The 16,293-nt window shown below is 41.2% G+C and overlaps 1 protein-coding gene across 8 annotated transcripts in view; it reads right to left on the bottom strand.

Moving 5' to 3' along the window:
* ipo4 (importin 4) overlaps positions 1-16,293 on the bottom strand; it is a 92,618-nt gene that overhangs the window by 75,320 nt on the left and 1,005 nt on the right. The window lies entirely within an intron of this gene.

Here is a 16,293-nt window from a genome sequence, read left to right as displayed (position 1 = left end):
GATTAATTTTGTTCCATATAGAAATTATGCATTTTAATATGGGACTATTTTTTATGCCAGATAATAATTTAGTATACCACTTATACATAGTCTACTGATGCAGAGTATGCTTTTAGTTCCTCTGCCATCTCTTTGATACCCCATTATAATTTCTCCAGCATCATTTTCAATTGGTCCTATATACCCGTGCCTCTCGTTTGTTCTTTATATATTAAAAAAAAACTCTTGGTATCTTTTTGTATGTTATTATCCAACTTATTTTCTTACTCCATCTCTTCGTTCTTAATGAATTTCTGTCTCTTCCTGTAAGTTTTTAAAAAGTTTCCCACTCCTCCATTTTTCCACTAATTTTTGCTTCCTTGTATGACCTCTCTTTTGCTTTAATTTTAGCCTTAACTGCACTTGTTAGCCACATTTGTGCCTTCATAATGTTCCTTTTTGATTGGAATATATCTATCCTGCAGTTTCTTTATTTTTTGTAGAAATATCCAACTCTGCTCTGCCATCCCTCTAGCTTACTTTTCCAGTCAACTTAGGCAAGTTCCTTGCTCATCCCACTGAAATATTGACACACCTGATATCAGCTTTTCCCTTTCAAATTTGAAAACAAACTCAATCATATTATGACCACTACTTCCTAAGGGTTCCATTACCTTTAATTCTCTAATCACCTCAGGTTCATTACACATCACCCAATCCAAAACTGCCAATCCCCTGGTGGGCTTATCAACAAGCTGCTCCAAAAAGCCATCGCGTAGGCATTCTACAAACTCTCTCTCCTGAGATCAAGTACCTTCCTGACTTTCCCAATCCCCTTTCATGTTCAAATGCTCATAATTATTTTGACATTTTCCTTCTGACATGCTTTTTCTATCTCCAGCTATAGCTCGTCGTCCACTTCCCAGCTGCTGTTGGGTGGCCTGTATATAACTGCTAATAGGGTCCTTTTACCCTTGCCATTTCTTAACTCAATCCATAAGGATTTTACCACTTCTGTCCCTATGGTCCCTGCTTTCTAGTGATTTAATATCATTGCTTACCATCAGGGCTACACCGTTACCTGTACCAACCTGCCTATCCTTTCTATACATAGTATATCCTTGGACATCACCAATCACATCCATCATTAAGCCATGTCTCGGTGATGGCCACAATGTTACATCTTTTAATCAGTAGCTGTACAACAGGGCCATCCACTTTACATTGAAGAACAGTTCCCTTAGACTAGTATCTATTACTGATTTTGCTGTATTTCTATTGAACAGCAAATTATCCTGTCTTTTCACCTGCCTGTCCCTTTTGTCATCTTTGCTGCATATGTTGCAGCAGGAGCTGCAGTTACCTTGTTCTGTCACTACATCAGAGAGAGCAGGGCTGAGCTTTTCTGACCTATAGTGTATACAATTAAATAATGTTGTTCAAGCTGTTATTAACCCTTTGACATCTCAAATGAATGAAATGGCTCAAATGACTGCTGGTATAAGTTCAGAATTAAATATGGTTAAGACACATGTGGGTGCATCTTATGAAGAATTTAAAAAATTTCAGACTGCTTTTTTGGACTGTAAACAAGTGGCTTCTAACACAGAAAAAGTGCTGAAGGTTGAAAAATCAGTCATAGAATTGGGAGAACGTGAGAAGGAGCTAGAGAGGAAAATAGACTACTTGGAGAATCAAAGCAGAAGGAATAATGTGAAAATTGTTGGTTTGCCAGAAGGTATAGAAGAACAAGATCCTCTTCGTTTCTTTAAAGACTGGATCCCGCAAGTATTAGGGCAAGATTTTTTTTCTGGGGGGATTGGTACTGGAAAGAGCCCATAGAGCTTTAAGAAGAACACCCTCAGCTGGTCAACCACCGAGACCGGTAATAATTCGATGTTTGAATTATTTGGACAGAGAAGCAATACTTCGACTTGCAGTGCAGAATGTGAGACAATGACAAACTCCGTTATTGATTCAGAATAGCAGAGTTTTCTTTTACCCTGATTTGAGTCAAGAGGTCATTCAACGTCGGCGTCGATTTAATCCAGTTAAAGTTTTGTGGCGTAAAGGTTATAAGTCTACTTTTCGCTACCCTGCAGTGTTGAAGGTGTTTTATGGAGACTATCAATTTCAGTTTTTTGAAAATGATCGTGAAGCAATAATTTTTGCTGATTCATTGCCAGATATAAGAGGACAAAGATGTAGTCCACCATGATCTCCTAAAGAAAAATCTGGTTGTTCTGGAAATGGAAGAAATGGCAGAAATGGGAAAAACGGAAATGGGAAGAGTCCAACTTCTTCAGAAATGGGATCTTTGAGATTGGAATCTCTTGGATAAAAAGAAGATTTTTTTTCCCTTACTCTATTTTTTTTGTTATTATGATATTTTGATGTTATTCTTTGTTCGGCTGGGGAGGGAGAGATTTGCTCTAAGTTCTTTACTAGTCATCAGCCACTGGTGGGTGACCCACACCCAATTTTTGTTTGGGGGAATTACTATCTTTTGGTAGTTTTTTTTGGGAGGGGGGATTTTCTTTTATTTAAATTTTCATTTTAGTTAATTTTTAATTTGTGATTTTTTTTCTCCTATTGGAGGGCCTATATACGTTGATTTGAGTTTTCAAGATATTATTGGTATTTAGTAACAATAGTAGATATGTCAAAGTTGAGGTTTGCTACTTTTAATGTTCGAGGATTAATCAATCCAATTAAGCGTAAGCGAGTTTTGGCATATATTAAGAAAATGAAAATTGATATTGCTTTTTTTACAAGAAACACATTTGAATGTGAAGGAAAGTATGAAGTTAAAGAGGGACTGGGTTGGGCATGTATATTCTTCCTCATTTAATTCTAGGGCTAAAGGTGTAGCAATTTTGATACATTAAAAATTTATCTTTTGAATTACAATCAATGGAGGAAAAGGCAGGATGTATTCTTAAATTGAATTGTAAGATTTTTAGTGAATTATGGACTTTACTTAATATTTATGCCCCAAATGTAGATGATGAAATATTTATTTCAGATGTATTTTTATGTTTGGGTCAGGCTAATGATAATATTTTAGTTGGTGGTGATTTTAATTGTGTTTTGGAACCTTTATTAGATAAATCTCCGAAGAAAGTTAAGAAATCCAAGGTGGCAGTTCAGGTTCAAGCGCTGATGAAAGATCTTGATTTAGTAGATATTTGGAGATGTCTTAATCCGACAGAGAAAGATTTCTATTTTTATTCATCTAGACATGAATCATTTTCAAGGATTGACTTCATTTTAGTATTGGCACATTTACAAGGGAAAATACAACAAGCGGAATATAAAAGTAGGGTGATTTCAGATCATTCTTTGTTATATTTTACATATGCAACTTCTGAGAAAATCCAAGTGGCCTATCGTTGGAGGTTTAATACAATGTTGTTAAAAAATATGGAATTTATTGATTTTTTGAAAAAAACAAATTAATTTTTTTTTAAAGAAAATTCTAATTCTGTTCAAAGTAAGTTTGTATTATGGGATATTTGATTGAAATTGGAATGTAATACTTTGCAATCTTATCAATTTGAATGTGTGATTAATAGGACTAAGCAAAGGTGTTATGAATGGGGAGAGAAAGCACATAAGGTACTGGCATGGCAATTAAAGAAAGAACACATTTCGAGGATTATTAATGCTGTTAGATGGAATTCCCTTATAAACTTCGTGAGAATAATGATGAATTTTACTCATTTTATAAAAAGTTAATATACATCTGAAGGTAAACAAGAAACTGGATCGATTGATCTTTTTTTAATCACAGTTGAATTTACTGATATTAGAGGATGCAGATATACAGGAGTTAGAAGAACCATTTACTGATTTGGAAATTAAACTAGCTATGCTGGAAATGCCGAACAGTAAAATTGCCTGGTGATGATGGATTTTCGATTGAATTTTATAAAATTTTTTATGATGATTTATCTACAGTGTTTGGGGATGTATTACATCAAGTTGGAGAACATTATGAATGACCTGAGTCTTGTTCTAGTGCTTTAATTACAGTAATTCCAAAAAAAGATAGAGTTCCTTTGAAAGTATCTTCATATAGACCAATTTCATTGTTAAATGTAGATTATAAATAATAGCTAAAATATTAGCGAATAGATTGGCTAAATTTTTACCTAAGTTGATTCATATGGATCAAATAGGTTTTATAAAGAATAGATATGCTTCAGATAACATTTTGCGCGTGATTAGTTTGATTAATAGATTTCGGCAATCTTCAGATCATCTGATGGTCATATCTCTAGATGCAGAAAAGGCATTGATAGAGTTGAATGGAACTTTTTGTTTAAAGTTTTAGAGAAATTCAAGTTTGGTCTTTTTTTTTATTGGTTGGATTAGGGCTCTATATAGTAAACCGGTAGCTAGAGTATTGACGAATGGTTTGATTTCGGAACCCTTTAAGCTATTTCGATCAACTCGTCAAGGTTGTCCTTTATCACCTGCTTTGTTTGCGTTAGTGATTGAACCTTTAGCACAATTGATAAGACAAAATACACAGATACAAGGTATGAAAGTTTTAGATGAGGAGTATAAAATTAATTTATTTGCTGATGATGTATTGGTGTATTTAATAAACCCAGCTCAATCACTTTTGCACTTGAAGGAATGCTTAATACAATATGGATGTCTTTCTGGATATAAAGTTAATTGGGAAAAAAGTGAAATATTACCGGTAAGTGAAGGAGATTATTCAGTTAATATGAATATTATTAATTTGAAATGGACTGATCGAATTAAATATTTGCATATAATTTTGAATGTTAATTATCAATCTTTATATAAATTAAATTATGTTCTGTTAATGAAAAAAATTAAAACTGATTTGATCAAATGGAAAGATCGACCTATTAATTTAATGGGTAGGATAAATACAATTAAGATGAATATCTTTCCGTGTATACAATATTTGTTTCAATCTATTCCATATTGTAATGGAAGATTCTAACCGCGTTTTTTAATTTTGCAGCCTTTGCTTCTGCAAGGCTGAGAACCTGCTTGTTTTTAGAATCAGCAGACATAAGCTAAATTCCACCGAGGGGCCAGAGATGCAGTTATCTGATGAAAGGACATCTGTGTACCAAAAACATTTAATCTTCCTGCTTGTTTTGGTCACAGACTGTCAGAGGCCTAGCCTTGATGCAAAATAAACCATTGTATTCAAAGTGATAAGCTGAAAATTATGTTATTCGATAGAAGCCTAGCATGCTAGCTTGCTCGCTTATCTTTCTTGCTGTGCTGGGAATAGGTGCTTGGGTAAGCAGTTTTTGGGTAATATAAGCCATGGTCCCGCTGCTGAAGTTTGAGACTCTTCGAGAGGTGGCAACATCTCTCAGCAAGAAGAACTTCTTGAGTCCAGTCAACGTCCCGGTCGGGGGAGGTGGAGAAGCTGCTACCGGCGCCCTGACAACCTACTAGAAGTGTGCAGTCGTTGCCTCGCTTCGGCAGTTGGGACCAGTCCAGGCGTTGATAAGTATAGTTGGGAAGGGTTTGCATATTGTAGTTTGAAATCAGCTTTTGAATTTGTAATAAACATTTGTATAAACTGAACTGCTCATGGTGTGTGTATCTATTTTATTTCAGTAGCTCAAACACTGTGACCAATCTAAAACGAACAAAGTGAGAGGTACAAGTTTACCCAAGACAATTGGCGCTGCGAGCAGGATTGGTCTCAAAATGTTTTGCCGAAAGAAAGAGGTGAGCCCTGAGCAGTTCTTGATTCCGGGATTGGCATGTTGGCCAATACCCTGTTTTTGTTGGGACCACACATTGGTTGCGATGAGAAGTTAGACCCATCAAGTGCACCTCTGGGAGAGCGGGTTGCCACTCTCCTTCAAGAAAGTAAATTTCCTGTTAAAAAGGGAACGCTGACGGACGGTTTTTGGCTGCTGGCCACAGCCTTACGCCATTCCGTTCAGCGTGAAGCAGATTTAGTTCAAAGAGAAGTAGAATCTCAGCACAAAAGAGAGCAACTAGAGGAGGAGCTAGGAGCCATGCGACAACGCTGTTCCATGATGAGCGAGATTGTTCACACCAGTCAGGACCGAGCCAAAGAATGGGAGGATAAGCATGTCCAAATGATCTGCCGTAATATTAAACTCCGGCAGCAGCTCTGTACAGATAAGGAAAGGCATAGAGTATTACCCGATCCATATCGTATTTGTGCCATGATAAGGAATGGCGATGATCCTGATGTAATTGATGATTGGGATGGGAATATCTGGAATGACAATGGTAATAATGCAGATACTCCTCAGCATGTGTCTAACATACTACCCTCTCCACCTGCTGTTAACGCCCGCCCCATAAGGCAGCAGACTTCCCAAACAGATGGAAGGGGGGATGATGTAAGGGTAGAGATTGAAGGGATAGATACCCCGGTCTCCCACGTGAACCCAGAGGAAAATACCCAAACCCCTGCTTATGCTCTATGGCCTACTCCCTCTACGGGATGGTCTTGACCTCCTCCCCTAGACTGGGTGGAGGGCCTTGCGGGCCAAAGTGGGAATAGGGGTCAGAAGCAGTCAATGACACTTGACTTCTCTATAAAAGAGCAGGCTGCCATTGGAGATCGATTTAGGCAAAAGGCAGGAGAAACTCTGGCAGCCTGGCTCCTGCGTGTCTGGGAACGGTGGGGGGGGGGGGGGGTAATGTATTTTTAACCCCTGAAGAATTGTTGGGATTAGGAACATTGACTACTGATATCTGTGTCACTGCTGAGTTACGGGGTAGAGGGAGAGAGGTGGATTACTTACTTACTACTCCAGGGGATGCCCTGCTACGCATCACCAGTAGATTGGGATTTACATTTGCAGAATAATTGGGGAACCCCAGAGGAGGGTATAGCAGTAATTCGTCAACAGGCCCTGGCCTCTGCCTTGTATGCAGGGCGTTTGAGGCTATGGGTACATGGGGGGAGCCCTGATGAAGAGATATTCACGGCTGGAATGCATACCAGATTGGTTCGTTCCGCACAACCCACTGTACGGGGACTGGTTCTGTCTGTAACTAGTCCGCTAATTGGGGACCCTGTGTCTGAGGCGGTGGACGCCTTATCTGGGCTTAGAGAATTAGAGTTGGGAGGTAAAATCCATTCATGTACAACCCAGGGTAAATCAGACAAGCAGGATGAAAAGAGAGGGTCTGCTGGTAATAATGGACCGACAAGAAAGGACCTTTTTCTCACCTTGTTAGTTAGGCGTACCTCAAAGTGATATTGATGGGAAACCTACTGTGGTCCTTTATGCCCTTTATAAGAGAAAAGCAGGGGAACATCATCACCAGCTGCTGAGTCCTCCTGGCCCAGCTGTGCCTTCTGCTCCCACTGCTGCTTCTATCGAGCCGGCTTCTCCTGCTCCAGTTACCCGTGATGAGATACAACAAATGGTTAACAAGGCTCTTATGGATTATAGAGGCATGTGGGCCTGGAAGCCCCCGAACCCTACTAAAGCATGAAGGTGTGGGCAGGGTTCCCGTATCTACTCCATTGAGATACGGCGGATACACGGGGACCCACGGCCCTACATACCGTTAACAGTCCATTGGGGTGGGGTAATGACCGAGTGCTCCGCACTCGGTGATTCCAGGTAACCCCGACCTCTGGACTGGACCAACATTTCAAATAAAGGGAGGAGCGGTCACCCTGGCAAAGGAAATAAAAGTCCGTGTCACGGTGGGTGATAGCCCTTCCACTGTATGGTTAAATGTCCTGGTGGCTGCCACTGACAAGTGTATCCTGGGTTGTAATATGTTGGCCGGTATGGCCCTTAATACTAGCCAAGGGGAATTTGCATTTGGAATTCGAACTATTACAAAAAGACTAGTAGTGGGTCAGGCTAAGTGGGATCCTGTGATGGTGCCACCCCCCATGAAATCAGTGTGCATTTCACAATATCGCCTCCCTGGGGCGCAGGGAGTGATTACTGCCACCATCGATGCTTTGCAAGAAGAAGGGGTAGTGAGGCCCGCAATGTCACCCTTTAATAGCCCTGTTTGGCTGGTCCAGAAGCCGGATGGCTCCTGGAAAATGACAGTTGACTATCGTTTTTTGAACAAACATGCCCACCACTTGCTTCGGCAGTTCCGGATATTGTTACCCTTATTGAAAACATTGCTACTGGGAACTCAGGAACATGGTATGCTGTCATTGATCTCGCTAATGCCTTCTTCTGTATTCTTATAGCTGAGGTCTCACAGGATCAGTTCACCTTTACCTGGAAGGGGCGCCTCCCTCAGGGCTATGTACACTCTCCCACTATTTGCCATAGCCTAATTGCCCGTGATTTGGAGATGGTGCCAGTATCGCCTTCCCTCTCAATTCACCATTATATCGATGATGTGATGATCCAAGGGGCCACAGAAGAGATGGTATAGGAAGCAGAACAAGAGGACGCCTGGTTTACTGATGGTAGCAGCCGGTGGGTGCAAGGAAAACAAAAGTGGAAGGCAGTGGCTTACCATCCCAAGACAGGAACTTACTTATCGGAGGAGGGGGATGGTGGCTCCAGTCAGTATGCTGAGTTGAAGGCAGTCACTTTCTAAAGCTGAATTCACACGACAATATGCAAGCCCTTCCCAATTATACTTATCAATGCCTGGACTGGTCCCAACTGCCAAAGCGAGCCGACGACTGCACACTTGTAGTAGGTTGTCTGGGCACCGGTAGCAGTTTCTCCACCTCCCCGGACCGGGACATCGGTTTGGAATCTTGAAGTTCTTCTTCTTGCTGAGAGATGTTGCCACCTCTTGGAGAGTCTCTCTTCAGCAGTGGGACCAGGGCTTATATTACCCAAAAGTTGTTTACTTCAGATCTTATTTCTTTGAACAAATGGTTTATTATCTTCCTCTTGCTGAGAGATGTTGCCACCTCTTGGAGAGTCTCTCACTTCAGCAGTGGGACCATGGCTCATATCACCCCAAAAGTTGTTTACCTCAAATCCTATCTCTTTGAACAAATGGTTTAATTATCTTCAAGGTCTCCTGACAGTCTGTGACCAACAAATGTAAACTGCTCTGGGCCTCATAAATGTAAATTAGATAATGCCTTCCTATTCAACTGCATCCTGTGCCCCATAGTGGAATTTTGGTACTAAATATGCATCCTGGGCCTCATAGTGGAATTGAGATTATGTCTTCTGATGCAACTGCATCCCTTCTTTCATAAGCTGGTCTAAATCCTCCATTACAGACGCCTGGTTTACTGATGGTAGCAGCCGGTGGGTGCAAGGAAAACAAAAGTGGAAGGTGGTGGCTTACCATCCCAAGTCAGGAACTCACTTATTGGAGGAGGGGGATGGTGGCTCCAGTCAGTATGCTGAGTTGAAGGCAGTCACTTTACCACTAGACCCCCATGATCACCCTCTTCACCTGTTTACTGATTTCTGGGCTGTGGCTAATGGACGTGGTATGGATGCCTGATTGGCAAAAGAACGACTGGCTGACACATGACTGCCCAGTATGGGGAAAACAGTTGTGGCAGTTGTTGTGGGATGCTTCCCATTATCGTGAGATAACCGTATATCACGGTGATGCCCATACCAATGTGGCGACTAACATGGCACAACATAATACAGTAGCAGATCAGCCGCGCCGATACCGTCCCCCTGGCTCGATGGGCACATGAACAGAGTGGCCATTTGGGGAGAAGGGATCAGCTATGTGGGCCCGTACACATGCTTTACCCGTCCATCAGGATGATGTCCGCATGGTCGTGCGTACATGCCCAGCATGTCAGCTTGTAAAGTCCCGCACCGTTCCTTCTGGTCCACATGGCCGAATAAAACGGGGTACTCGCTCAGCTGCGGTCTGGCAAATTAATTACATAGGCCCCATGCCAGACTGTATGGGTAAACATTACGTCCTCGTAATGGTTGACACCTTTTCGGGCCTGGTTTTTGCTTTTCCCACCAAGACGGCTGACCAAGCTAGTACTATCCAAGGACTAAACCATTTAATTTCTCGTTATGATGTTCCAGAGGAGATTCAGTCTGATAATGGCTCGCACTTCTCTGGGAAGGCAATCTGTGATTGGGCAAATGACAAAGGTATCTTATGGGTTCACCATATTCCTTATTACCCGCAGGCTGCTGGGTTAGTTGAACGAATGAACGGCTTACTGAAGGAACAAATTCGTTTGTTAACACCACTGGGGACTCTGAAGGGGTGGTGCCATGTGCTGCAGCGGGCAGTCGACAATTTGAATCATTGCCCTTTAAAAGGAGGTAGACCTTTCCACCGACTTCTTCACGCTTCTGAATTACAGCCTATTCCAGAGGAAAAACAGTCATTGCCTCCCACTCCTGAACTAGAGAATGCCGGACAAAAAGTATGGGCGGCACCATCAGGTAGTGGCCCTGCTGTAAAAGGAGAAATAGTGACACCTGCCCAAGGTAACACTCAGTGGGTAGCTATTGAGGGACAGGATGATTTAGTTTGTTTAAACACTGAACGCTTACGGCATCGTGAGTGACATATGTCAGGCTTCTTTGTTCCAGGTCCTGCGTTTTACGCTCCTGGTGATCTGGCTTAACAGCTGCTTTGGTGCCAAAAATTGGATTTGTAATGTCGAGGACGTTCCGAGGGAGTTGCCCATGGGAAACACGGTCCGATGCATTACATCAAGGAAGTCCTCGGTCACCCGCCTCAAGTTCATCTTATATAAATATGTTATTGTTCAGCATGTTTCAAAATCTGTTTGTGAGCTCCAGTGTCTGGGTATTGTGGCACACAAGGATAGTTTGAATCCTTTTTCATGGTTAGCTGGTGGTTGAGCCACACTATTCTTCGTTGGTTGCTCACTTTATTGCTTATTTTTGTAGTTTTGATTTTACTTTCACGCTCTTTTTGTACTCTTATGCTTGTCAAATCTCGTGTCTGACAGCCTGTGACCAAGGGGTGGAATGTAATGGAAGATTCTAACCGTGTTTTTTTAATTTTGCAGCCTTTGCTTCTGCAAGGCTGAGAACCTGCTTGTTTTTAGAATCAGCAGACATAAGCTAAATTCCACCGAGAGGCCAGAGATGCTGTTATCTGACGAAAGGACATCTGTGTACCAAGAACATTTAATCTTCCTGCTTGTTTTGGTCACAGACTGTCAGAGGCCAAGCCTTGATGCAAAATAAACCATTGTATTCAAAGTGATAAGCTGAAAATTATGTTATTTGATAGAAGCCTAACATGCTAGCTTGCTCGCTTATCTTTCTTGCTGTGCTGGGAATAGGTGCTTGGGTAAGCAGTTTTTGGGTAATATAAGCCATGGTCCCGCTGCTGAAGTTTGAGACTCTCTGAGAGGTGGCAACATCTCTCAGCAAGAAGAACTACTTCTGGAGTCCAGCCAACGTCCCGGTCGAGGGAGGTGGAAGAGCTACTACCGGCGCCCTGACAACCTACTAGAAGTGTGCAGTTGTTGCCTCGCTTCGGCAGTTGGGACCAGTCCAGGCGTTGATAAGTATAGTTGGGAAGGGCTTGCATATTGTAGTTTGAAATCAGTTTTTGAATTTGTAATAAACATTTGTATAAACTGAACTGCTCTCGGTGTGTGTGTCTATTTTCTTTCAGTAGCTCAAACACTGTGACCAATCTAAAATGAACAAAATGAGAGGTACAAGTTTACACAAGACATGTATTTAATTGATAATATTTTTTTTCGAGATTTGAATAAAATGTTTAGGGAGTTTTTATGGAGAGGTAAATTTTCGAGAGTGACTTTGAATAAATTAACTTGGAAATATGAGTTAGGGGGATTACGTTTACCACATTTTCAAAATTATTATGAAGCAGCCCAACTTAAATTTATTAGTTCATTGATGTATTTGGTACAGCCTTCTAGTTGGGCCAAAATTGAGATGGCAAATATTTCTGAATTTGAAATACATCAATTTTTGTTTAGATGGAATATAAATTTGTTACACCAATATAATGTGCCTATAATAAAACATGTAATGCATTTATGGATAAAGAAAAATAAAATGACAGGCTCTAGGGGTAAATTATCGGCTTTGACTCCGTTGTATAATAATCAACTTACTCCTTTTTCAATACATAATCGAAGTTTATTGCATTGGAGATTTAAAGGTGTGAAAAATTTGGGAGATTGTTTAAAAGAGGGTAATCAGATGAGGGAAGATTTTGGTATTGATAAGAATTCTTTGTTTTTATATTATCCAACTCAATCTTTGGTAGGATGTATGTTTGGTAGAGATATAATTTTACCTGAAATGTCTAAATTTGAGACTTTTCTTATGAAGGTACCAAAGGAGGGTTATATTTCATCTGTGTATCAAATATTACAGGATGGTATGGATAAAAAGGGTTGGGATAGATCTGAAAGTAAATGGGAAGCGGATACTGGTTTTATTTTTTCCAAAGATGATTGGTTAGATATTTGTTATGATATTGTAACTAGATTGATAAATGCACGCTATGTAATGATTAACTATAATTTTTTACATCAATTATATTTAACACCTGAAAAATTTTAAAAGTATGGTTTTCATGAATCAGACTTGTGTTTTAGATATGGTGATACAGTTGGAACTTTTTTTCATGCCGTTTGGTCATGTATACATATACAATCTTTTTGGAAGAAAATTCAATCGTTTTTAGAATATCTGTATAAGATTAAAATAGTTTTAGATCCAACAGTATTTTTATTGATTAGTTTGCAACCTTTGAAAGGCTTGGGATTAGATAAGTTTCAGCTTGCTTTTGTATATTTAGCTTTATCTGTAGCGAAAAAATGTATTGCTAGTATGTGGAAAGATATAAATATGATTGATATTAATAAATGGCATAATGAGATGAAATATTGTTTAATAATGGAAAAAATTATGTATGTTTCGTGTGATAATTATAATTTTTTATTAGTAAGTGGTCATTATATTTAGAATATTTACATTTCAATTTACATTGATTAGATCTTAATATGTATATTTAATTTTTCTTTAATATTTTTTTCTTTCTTTATGGCTCTCCTTAGGAGAGTTGGCTGAAGGGGGGGGGGTTCTTTTCTTTTCTCTTTTTTTATATATATAAAAAAATAACATTCATGTTTATGGTTAATTGTATATGTCATATTATTTGTTTTTTGAATGAATAAATAAAGTTTAAAAAAAATCTTTGCTGCACATTATTTTTGACTGTTCTATTTTCCTCTTTCTTGGCCCTAACACCCTAGTTCCCTTCTACCCTAATCTCTGCACTCACATTCTGATTCCCATCCCCTGCCAAACTAATTTAAACCCTCTGCAACAGCTCTAGCAAACCTGCCTGCCAGGATATTGGTCCCTCTCCAGTTCAGGTGTAGCCTGTCTTTTTTGAAGAAGTCCATCCTTCCCCAGAAGAGATCCCAATGATTCACAAATCTGAACCCATACCCCCTGCACCAACTCTTCAGCCACTCATTTATCTGCCATAACTTCCTGTTCCTACCCTCTTTGACGTGTGGCCTGAGATTACCACCTTTGAGGTCTTGCTTTTTAACTTCCTTAATAACTCCCTGTATTCCCTCTTCAAGACATCATCCCTACTCCTCTCTATGTCATTGGTCCCTGCATGCTCACTCTCTCCCTCCAGAATGCTATAAACTCGATCAGAGACATCCCTGACCCTGGCATCTGGGAGGCAACATATCATCTGGAAGCCTCGATCTCGTTCACAGAACCCTCTATCCACTTGTCTAACCAACAAGTCCCCAATCACCATCGCTTTCCTCTTCTCGCCCTTCCCTTCTGAGTCAGGGTGGGGGCGAGGGCAGCCTCTGCGCTGGAGACATTACTACCTCAACTTGTCCCTGTTTGGTTGTCTCCACCAACAGTATATCTGTTGTTGATTGGAACAGCCACAGGGGTACTCTGCACTGTCTGCATCTTCCCCTTGCACCTCCTGGATTTTAGGGTGACCTCCTCCCTGACACACCTGTCTGCAACTACCTCTACCTCTCTCAAGATCTGCAGTTAACCCTAACTCAGTTTGTAAGGAACTGTAACTGTCCCACATTCCGCAAATGGAGCAGTCCACTGCCCTAGCCGACTCCATTATCTTAAAGGATTTAAATTACCTCACCTGATCTTACCTCTCTGGTAGCTAGCAAGCAAGCTCACTCTTTCTCAGCCTCTGCTCACCAAAGCTTCAAGCTCCACTCCTTTACTAGGCCACTCACTCACTGGGCTGCTCCTTCAGCTACACCTCCTTTGGTCACTGCCAATTAACTCAATTATCCAATTACTCGCTCCCACAAATCAACGCTCAGCTTAACTCTTTGCCCTCCGTGCCATTTTTAAACAGTCAAATACTCGTACTCACCAATCACCAGCCACTCACCCCACCTCCAACTGCAACTCATAATCTTTTATACTTCTTATCCTCCATCACTCCTTGATTCATACGACATGTTTTCCAATCAAGGCAACATCCTGGTAAATATCCCCCACAACCTCTCCAAAGCACTGACTCCCTTCCTGTAATGAGGCAACCAGAATTAAATGTGATAATCCAAGCAGGTCACAGGAAAAAGCACAAACTTCTTACTGAGTGTACCGGATCTGAACACAGGTTGCAGGCCCTGACTGCTACACTCACTGTACCACCCAAAATCCATAGGATTGCCATCCTCCGACTGGATCCATCTCTACTCTCAGTCCGACATTCACCAGGAGCCTTGCTTAAATAGGGTCCAAAGAAATATCAAGGATCCCTACTACCCATTACACAGGACCGCTGATCCATTACCATCAGGAAGAAGGTACAGGAGCATCAAAATCAGGACTGGGAGACTGGGAAACAGCTCCCCCCCCCTCCCCCCCCTCCCAGGCTGTGAGATTAAGGAACAATATCCTGTAACCGAGTAAATCATCCTAAAATATTTATATATATTTATTTTATATAATGTGATGTGCATTGTGCATGGGCTATGGACTGGAGTAACACTGTGTCACCTGGTTATACAAGTACAGTCTGATGATAATAAACTCTGAGTCTCGATTCAACCCTCCACAAAGGGAAAGGGTGAGGTCTTCCCCACTCTCAGAGGCCCTCTTATTTTTTTACTATTTCCTCAACATTGGACTGTTGCTTCTGCTCGTCCAATGGCTACCTGCTGGCTCGGTGATCAGCAGCAAATAGCCGAGTGCTGGAGGAACTCAGCAGCCCTTTGGAGGAAAAGGCTTGGTCAATGTCTCGGGGTCAGGACCCCTGTTGACTCCAGAGCATCACCTCAGCTGATCCAATTATTGATGAGCTCAAACCAGGGATCTGTAAACCCTGAACTCTAGACCAACATGACCATCCTGCAGATCCAGCCTCCACACTTGCCGTAGGGTCAGTCAGGTTCCGAGGGGAAGGGTGTGCTATGGGGGGCACTGGACAGATCGGACTCGCAGTGGTGGATCTTGAGCAAAGAGAGGCAATGTCAATGTGAAGAGGATGCTTCCTCTCACCACAGGTTCTCAGAAAAGAGGTCATCTGGCAAAAGCCAAGGAGAATGACTTTCTTCCCTCAGGCCTGATTTTGACATTTAAGAAAAATTTGGATAGGTCCAAGGATGAGACGGATATAGAACATAGAACACTACAGCACAGTACAGGCTCCTCCTCCCTCTGTTGTGACCACCCATTTATTCCTTAAAAAAAAAAGTTCTAATCCCTCCTTACCTCGTAACCCTCTATTTTTCTTCCATCCATGTGCATGTCTACGAGTCTCTTAAATGCCCCAAATTTTTCAGCCTACACCACCATCCCTGGCAAGGCATTCCTGTCACCCACAACTCTCTGCATAAAAAAACTTACCCCTGAAATCTCCCCTAAACTTCCCTCGTTTCACTTTGTACATATGTCCTCTGGTGCTTCCTATTTCTGCCCTGGGAAACAGGCACAGACTGTCCACCCTATCTATGTCTCTCATAATCTTGTGGACCTCTATTAAGTCTCCTCTCATCCTTCTACATTCCAAAGGGAAAATTCCCAGCTCTGATAACCTTGCCTCATAAAACTAATTTTGCAATTCAGGCAACATTCTGGTAAATCTCCTCTGCACCCTCTCCATAGCTTCCACATCCTTCCTGTAAGGAGAGATTTGTAGAGTTGCAACATGACCTCTCTACTCTTGAACTCAATTCCCCAACTAATGAAGCCCAGGATACCATAAGCCTTCTGAACTATCCAATCAACCAAAGTAGCGAGGGATGTATGGAACTGGACCCCCAAGATCCCTTTGCTCATCCACACTCTTAAGCAACCAACCATTAATTCTATACTCAGCCTTCCGGTTTGTTCTTCCAAAATG

This window comes from Narcine bancroftii, chromosome 5, assembly GCF_036971445.1.
Source record: "Narcine bancroftii isolate sNarBan1 chromosome 5, sNarBan1.hap1, whole genome shotgun sequence".
Classification (NCBI taxonomy): Eukaryota; Metazoa; Chordata; class Chondrichthyes; order Torpediniformes; family Narcinidae; genus Narcine; species Narcine bancroftii.
The sequence above is the reverse complement of the archived record's forward strand: the minus strand, read 5'-3'. Positions and strand labels throughout refer to the sequence as shown.